The following is a 9,080-nucleotide window of genomic DNA, read 5'->3' on the forward strand; positions in this document are numbered from 1 at the left end:
CCGGCCGGGCGAGGGAAGGAGCCTGAGGGACTCCCCGGCTCTAAACCAGGCCGTGTTGAGGCGCGAGCTCCCTGCGCGGAGTTAACAGGCAGAGTCCCCAGCCAGGTCGCTGGTGGCCACGTTTGTGGCGTGTAGAGCCGCAGGCATGCTTTTCTGACTTCCTGGCCACACTGGGCTTGGGTGTCATTATCTGCTTCCGAATTGACTGTCACTTCTTGAAAGCCACCGCCACCACAAAGATAATCTGAACATGGAACTAGAACCTAACTACTACCACAAGGGTACCGTGCATTCTTCTGTTTTAGCAGCCGCCTTACAGATTAATTTAAGAGTTATTTTAAACACCCCTGGGGACTTTTTTCTATTCTTGGTAAGCTTGAACTAGTTTTTTTTAAAAAAACTATTCTTATTCGGTCCCACCTACCCATCCCCATCCTCCACTGGGCCTCTGACTGAAGACAAGGGGATCAGTTTGGGTTTACTAGCTTCATACTTATTAATAACACTTCTTAGTAATTTAGGGAGATGGTTAAAAAAAAAAAAAAAAAAGGTTTGTGGATTAGACATGTCCTCCAGAAAGACCTGATAGTCTTTCTACCCAAACCAAGACTCCTCTGTATTCTTTCTCCTTCATTTACCCATTGGCCAAATCTAGAAACCCAAGTCACCCTGGACTGATCCCTTTCAGCATCTTTCCACATCCAAACCACGATCAAACACAGGCAATTCTGTCCCCCTTCCTCCCTCCCTCTGCCACAGCCTCAGGAGGGGATTTACCTCTTGTCTACAGTATTACAACTCTGGTGAAGCACTCATTGATTTAAGAACGTGGATTTTTGAATCAGAATTCTGCTGCTTATTACCTGTATGATCATGGACAATTTACTTGAGCTCTATGAGACTCGAGTTCCTCATTCATTTATTCAAAAAATATTTATTGGGTAGCGAGGCACTGGGGATACAGAACTGAATGAAAAATACAAATTAATCTATTCTTATTAGCTTTCCTTCTAGAGGTGGGGAGAGACTCTTTAAACAAGATTTAAGAACTAAAGCATGTTAAACTGAGATGAGGGTCCCAGAGAAAAATAAAGCAAGGGGAACAGGGACAGTGTTGGGAAGTTGCATTTGCCTGAAGACCTGAAGGAGGTGAGGGAACAAACCATATGGAAATCATCTATAAAGAGATTACTATAGTGCTAGTTTAGCAAATAAATTAGATAATTCAAGGAAAGTGCTTAGTAGAGGGTTAGGGCTCTAAATATAAGCTATTATTGTTTTTCTCCTTTCTGGTCAAATGATTACTATAACCACCTTCAAATCATCTTCCAGTTTTTACACTAGAATGCTGCTTCAAACAGGCTCAACATTCTTCAGTGGTTCTGCATGACTAGCCCATTGAAAAAAAATTGTGTGTGTGTGTGTGTGTGTGTGTGTGTGTGTTTCTCCTGTTCTCCTAGGACATTCCTGCTGTTCCTTTAAGTCTCATTTACATGTGACTTCTTTGAAACCTTCACCGGCTACTGTGACTTATGATTCAATTGTATGTTTTAACAACTTTGAGATATCATTTATGTCACATAGTTCACCTATTTCAGGTGCACAAGTTGATGGTTTTTAGTATATTACAAAGTTGTGCAGCCATCACCATAATCTAACTTTAGAACGTTTTTATTATCCCAAAAAGAAAGACTTAGTCTTTGTTCTTGAAACTTACATGCCTGGGATGGAAGACAGACAATAAACAAGTAATTACCAGTGTGATGGGTGTTTTCAAGACTTGCTTGGTGAAGGGTGTATTGGAAGTGTTCTAGGTCACTTGGAAATTAATTGTTCTGTTAAAGTTAAGTTTTTAAACTGAAATGGACTCTTTCATACCTTCAAATTTTATTATTTTTCACTTTTTTATGAGAAAAGAAGCCTCACTAGTCTTTCAGACCATAAGACCTGAGATGGTCTATATTTGGCAAGACAGAGGATGTGTGGTTGTCTGATTGGGGTTTGCAGGAAACAGATGCCAAGACAGATTTAGAATTGTAAGAGATTTATTGACAATAACATTTGTGAAATATGCCTGGCAAGTGTAGCTCAGTGGATTGAGCATCGTCCCATGGACTGAGAGGTCCTGGTTCGATTCCTGGTCAGAGCACATGCCCAGGTTGTGGGCTCCATCCCCAGTAGGAGGTGTGCAGGAGGCAGCTGATTAATGTTTCTTTCTCACATCTATGTTTCTCTCTCTCATCAATGTTTCTCTCTCCCCCCTCCTCTCTCTCTAAAAAATAAATAAAAAACCCATAAAAACAAACAAGAAAACATTTGTGAAATATGAAGGGGAGAAGAGTCAGTAGGGAAAGCCTTCAAACTATAGCACAGGTCAGACATCTGAAAGGATGGAAGGAGGACTGGGAAGGAAGAGCTTCAGACGGAAGTTCAGTCACAGAAAGTTTTGGCTTGCTCAGGGGGAGCTCCAGTATACTGGGCAGACGTCGTGGGTCCTTATGTCACGGATGTGCTCAGGCAGGGATTACGCACTCCCACCCTGCATGCTTGCCATCTTCCAGAGAAGGTTACAGCTTCTGTCAGTAGGCCCTGACCCCACAGCTCTCTCTTGGCTTTAGTAACCACTCTTTTGGTTTAGGAACAATCTGCTCTTTTCACAATAAGATCATCTCAGTGTGGCAGGGAGAGCTCAGGTATGGGTTAATAGGCCCATGAGCTCTGTATATTCTGTGCTCTATCCTGGGAGCTTTGTTCACCTGGCTGTGCTCAGTGACCAGAGAACCTACATCTAAACCCTGAAGTTCAGCATCACTCTCTGCATTTTAAGTATGTGCAGCAAAAATTCAGCACTCTTTTTGGGCCACCAACCCTGTGTCCAGCCCCACTGTTTGGCTGGGGCACACCTACCAACTCCACCATTGTACTAATGGAATGGCACACATTGCTTTTCTAAAGTGACACCCTTCAGATACTTGGTGGCTCTTTGAATATGCATACCCTTGATGGCCTGGGCAGTTTCATGAGTGTTTGCAAAGTGAATACGAAGATTTGAACCTCTTGATTTGCATGTTTGTGGGGATTTCTGTGTCAAATGAATAGTGAACCACTTTCAGAGGTCACCTCAGGCCACTTACAGGAAGAGGACGACTCTTTTTTCATCTCTCTTTTTTCTTTGTTTGGTTTCATTTTTCCCTATTGTAAATGGACGTCATTTACATGGCAGAGAATATGGTCACTTGAAGTTCTATCAGAACAATCCCAAGGAAGGACTTAGACTAAGCTAGTTTGGTTGCTTGATCATTTCTGGGTCAACTTTTGTGGCCCACCATAGTCACATGCTTTTCCCTATGGGTAGGGTGAGTCTATTACCAGAAGTTATGGAAGGGGTTTTGGGCAAATAAGAACATGAAACAATTGGTGGAAACGTTCTAGAGGTAGAGGTGGTTGGATCAGGGGAGAAAAAAATCAACAGTAGCATGAACACAAGTGAATGAGAATAGATGAGTGAAGTGACTTGTATTTGAGGCAATGGCCAAGGACTGTGGGGATGTATGGTAGGGTGGACATCTGAAATAATCTCAGCAGACACAGATGGGGGAATGGGGTCTTAGTTTGAATTTTTTGTGCTTTCAAGAGGGTCCTCAAAATGGTAGTAGGTCAGTGGTTCCTGGGAAGGTTGGGAGCTTCTGGACACAGCAACATATGTGGGGATGCTTCAAAAGGCAACTGGGTACTTAGAGCTGCCGGGAAGCACCCATTACATCACTTTCACCTGAAGAGAATGAATCATTCTCTTTTTGCATCATTCTGTGAAAAATGCTTTCGTAAACTGCTTCTGTAATTAGAAGGTCTTATGCCTTAGGGAATTTCTGACTGGTTGAACCAAGCTGATATCTTGTAGCCATCAAAAATGATGTATGGCTCAGTGCCTGGTAGAACCAAGATCTTGGGGTGGTGGCCAAGGATTCTTTGGAACTGTTTTCTTGACCGCATCAGCCCAAGACAGAGCTTTCAGCACAACTGAAAACAACTAAAATGTAGACAATTTTTTGAAGTACCCCCAAGCACTGTTGACATATATTAGTAATTTTAACTTTATATTAACCTGGAACATAGTGTTATCCCTATTTCAAATAAGGAAACAGAGATTCTGTAAAAAAAACAAAACAAAAAAAACCAAAAACCTGTTTAGGATCTTGCAACTATTAAATTTTAACTCCCAAGGTGAAGAGGGCAAATTTTATCTTATAAATTTATGGTAAGATTTTATTAAAGAATAAATATGGTATTTTGTGGCACTTAAATGGTATAAGTCAAATAATCAAAGGGGAATATGTGAATATATTCTGTTGACAACGACAAAATAATAGCAAGTAGTATTTATTGGGTGCAAAGGGTTGTACTAAACACTCTGAACATTTAATACTCATAACAACTCATTGAATTATTTATTATCGTTTCTTTTCTACAGATGAGGAATATTGTTACTAAACTGTTACTGCCACCACCACCATGACAAATGGAAACAGGAATAGGCCATGTACATGGAAATAAATTATTAGTAGTTTATTTTAATTCGGGAAATGAGCACTAGGCCAGGGAAGAAAAGAAAAAGGGATGAGTCTCTGAGACTAAGACAAATGATGCCTTTGTCCCTGTGAAGCAGGCCACTTGCATTTCCTAGGCCATTTATCACTCCCCAGCACCACTTTTACCCACCAGCATTTTCTTTGGTTTTCAAATTGAATTTACATCCTCAAATTATAGTATAAATATTGTCCTGCTAAGTGGAGTGGGGATTAAAAGAAATAAGAGTGACCAGAGACTAATGCAGCTAGCGACATGGGAGAATAGTGATGCTATTTACTGAAATGGTGAGTTGGGAAGGGTGGTAATTAGGAATATAAAATTGTGGAATAAGCAGAAAAGTTTGGTTTTAGATCTATTGAGTTTCTTCACATTGATGTCTGGACTTTGGGAGACAGCCAAATGAAGAGTTCCTGCAGATAGCAAATGGTTTCAGCTGGGGTTTTGGTGAATGGTTCAAGCTCAAGCAGACATCTGGAAATTATTCAGCATGGTGGTAATGGTTAATACCACTAACATGGATTAGATCTTTGAGGTGGTGAATAACAAGAAAGAGAAATGTATTCAATCTTGGGTGCCATTAGCAAAGGGACTAAAGGGGGACCAGGAGTTTAAATATGTATGTAGCATTTAATAGCAATGATTTGCAGCATGCTTTGCAAATAATAATTTCCCATGAAGGCTCTATAAAATCTGAACAATGAAACTTTTATGCTCACAACATTCTTTCACTCCATAATCCTAATAACTGATTTATTTTAGGCTTAAATGCTATTACAAGAAATGTGATGGTCCAAAGGATAGTATTATTGTAAGTTATTGCCTCTGAAGTTGAAATTCATTAAAAACATACTAAATGAGACAAGTAACAAAATGGGAAAGAAAAGAAGAATAATTATACTAAAGAACTGAACTCCAAGAAAAAATGTTGTAAGACTAGCTTCCAGAAAGACAAAGCAAAAGTGAACATGGTGAATTAACTATATATGGTCCCATGTAGGGTTTTTCAAACAGTTACTTCTCACTCTCGAATGGATCCTCCCTGACCTGGAGATTCTGATGAATGGGTTGTGCATGGGGGTCTGGGAAGGTGTGTATGTTTTAAAAGTTCCCCAGGTGATTCTGAGAATTAGTCAAATTTGACGAGCACAAGTCTAACAAAGGAAACATCTCAGTTCACAGGACAGAATAAGTTTCCTCCTAGCTCTGAAATCTGAGATTTTGTTCCATGGACACCGAAGAACATTGAATAATAAAACAGAACTGTTATTAATAGCATTAAAAAAATAGGTAGAGGTTTTATATGTGTGTACTTTATTCTGACCTTTGATAAAATAAAAACCAACAACATAATGCTAAATTATAAAACTGATGTAGGAAAAGAACCGATGGAAACATTACATCCCTCTGTCCTCCAGAAATTTTGATTCAGTAAATCTGGGTAGGGACCAGAAATCTGCATTTGTAATGAGCGTCCCGGTTGAGACTGATAAAAGTGGTCCAACACCACATTTTTGCTGAGAGAATGGATGGTTAACAATATTTTTTCTTCTTTATTAAATCCTCAACTGAGAATAGTTTTTCATTGATTTCTTTTTTAGATAGAGTGGAAGGGAGGGAAGAAGAGAGAGAGAGAGAGAGAGAGAGAGAGAGAGAGAGAGATTGATTGATTGATTGGCTGCCTTGTGCATGACCCTGACTGAGGCTAGGGATCGACCCTCCAACCCAGGTACATGCCCTTCACTGGGAATAGAACCCTCGACCCTTCGGTCCTCAAGTTAATGCTCTTACCTGCTGAGCCAAACAGGGCAACCATATTTCTTAAACTTTCAGGCCTAGATATAAAATCTTGACATATGCCATTTGTGATAAATATTTTTGCAATAAAATAAACTGAAGTAGGAGAAGGAAGCACAATCTACTTCCACAAAGTAGGCTGGGGAAACTTCTATGGTATAAAACCAGAGAGCTTCTTCTAGTGAAAAATTGTCTTCAACCCTTGGGAAACTATCTAAAGCATAGTTTGCATCATATGCCAAGAGAATAGATGTTAGTCTCACTTTAAAAGGAAAAAAATTGATACTCAATGGATTAAAATCTTATAAAATCATGGGAAGAAAACATATGGGAAAACTGACTAGCCGTCTTTTGGTAGAGTTTCACTTTACTCAAAACATTTAAGTACCAAAGATATCATGGTATTAATATAATCACACACAAAATAGGATCATATACTTGCACCCTGAATTGCTGCACCCTACTTATATTTGGAAACTTCTGATTTAGAGCAACACAAGTGTTTTCCAGATCGATCTTCAACTATATCTAGAAAAATATTTCTTTTCTTCCCAGGTATACTTCTTCTGTTCTTAATGGTCATTAACCACCCCAAACTTCTTAAAAACATTAGTATAAATAAGTGAGGCAATCTGTCATAAAAGTGTTCGTTTTCCTGCAGAATTTGTAGTGGGTAACTAACCAACCATAGAGGAAAGTAGTGTTGGCTGAAGACTCTGATAGAGGCCGAGTCCTCCCTCTTCTCTTTACACTGGTTAGTTTCTGAATCCTAAATTCAGTTGAGATCTCAACAAGATAAATAAACTTTGCTAGATCTTTAATACTCTACCATTGTCCTTCAGTCCAGATACTAGGCATAGGATTTCCTATTAGGAACAAGGTTATGCTTGAAAATTGTATCCATTAAGAAACAGGCACATGCCCTGGCCAGGTTGGCTCAGCGGTTAGAGCATCGACCCGTGGACCAGAGCCTTAGGTTTGATTCTGGTCAGGGGCACCAGTTCATGCCCAGCCCCTGTTGGGGTGGGTCATGCAGGAGGCGACCAGTCGATGTGTCTCTCTCACATCGATGTTTCTCTCTCTCTCTTCCACTCTATCTGAAGATAAATGGCGGGGGGAGGGGGGGGATACACTTAAAGATTATCCTTAGGTCTAAGAGAACATTGAGCATGTATGTCTCCTTGTTCCCAATTCCTGATAATTTTTCAGGAGAAAATTCTAGAACAAAAATGCTTTCTCCATTGGACTAAGGAGTTGAAACCCACCCATTGTATAGTGTCAGTATTTGACATTAAAATGTTTACATTATGTCAAACTAATACATTGAATACTACCAACAGGAAAAAACATTTCCCCATCATATTTCTCTTTCTAAGATTTTTTTCCCTGCTATTAACCAATAAGATGCTTATACTTTTGTTTCTAGATTTGTCATTTTAGCCTTTATTGACTTTGTATTATCATAGATGATTTAGTATTCTCAACCTACTTCCTTTCCTCTATTATAACATGATTTTAAAAAAATTTTATCTTTATTGTTGAATGTATTACAGATGTTTCTCATTTTTCCCCCATTGACCCCCTCCTCCCCACGCCCGCCCACCTCCTGCCTTTTCCCACACTGTTGTCTCTGTCCATTGGTTATGCATATATGCATTTAAATTCTTTGGTTTATTTCTTCCCACCCCCCAAACCCTTCTTCCCTTTGAGGTTTGTCAGTTTAGCATCCAATTTGTACTTCTTAATCCCTTCACCTTTTTCACCCATTCCCCCAACCTCCCTCCCATCTGGCAACCAATAAAATGTTCTCTGTATCTATGAGAATGTTTCTGTTCTGCTTGTTCATTTTGTTTGTAGATTCAACTGTCAATAGATATATATTTATTGCCATTTTTATCTTTTTCTTCAAGAAGACCCTTCAACATTTCATATCATAATGTTTTGGTGGTGATGAACTCTTTAGCTTTTCCTTGTCTGGGAAACTCTTTATATGGCCATCGATTCTAAATGACAGCTTTGCAGGATAGAGTAATCTTGGTTGTAGGTTCTTGCTTTTCATCACTTTGAATATTTCTTGCCACTCTCTTCTGGCCTGCAAAGTTTCTTTTGAGAAATCAGCTGACAGTCTATGGGAACTCCCTTGTAGGTAACTAACTGCTTTTCTCTTGCTGCTTGTAAGATTCTCTCTTTGTCTTGAACCTTTTGCATTTTGATGATGATGTGTCTTGGTGTGGGCCTCTTGGGGTTCATCTTGTTTGGGACTCCCTGTGCTTCCTGGACGTGTATGTCTGTTTCCTTCGCCAAGTTAGGGAAGTTTTCTGCCATTATTGTTTCAAATAGGTTTTCAATTCCTTGTTCTCTCTCTTCTCCTTCTGGCACCCCCAAGATGTGAATGTTAGCACACTTGAAGTTGTCCCAGAGGCTCCTTACACTATTCTCATATTTTTGGATTATTTTTTTCTGTTCTGATTGGGTGTTTTTTGCTTCCTTATATTCCAAATTGGTGGTTTTCTTCTTGGCTTTACCTACTCTACTATTGAATCTGTATAAATTATATTTCAGTTAGTGCTTCCTTCATTTCTGACTGTGCATCCTTCATTTCTGACTGGTCCTTTTTTATACTCTTGAGGCCCTCACTAAGTTCGCTGAGGTTCTCACTAAGTTCATTGAGCATCCTTATAAGCAGTGTTTTGAAC

The sequence above is a fragment of the Molossus molossus genome, unplaced genomic scaffold (genome assembly GCF_014108415.1).
Source record: "Molossus molossus isolate mMolMol1 unplaced genomic scaffold, mMolMol1.p scaffold_m16_p_16, whole genome shotgun sequence".
NCBI lineage: Eukaryota > Metazoa > Chordata > Mammalia > Chiroptera > Molossidae > Molossus > Molossus molossus.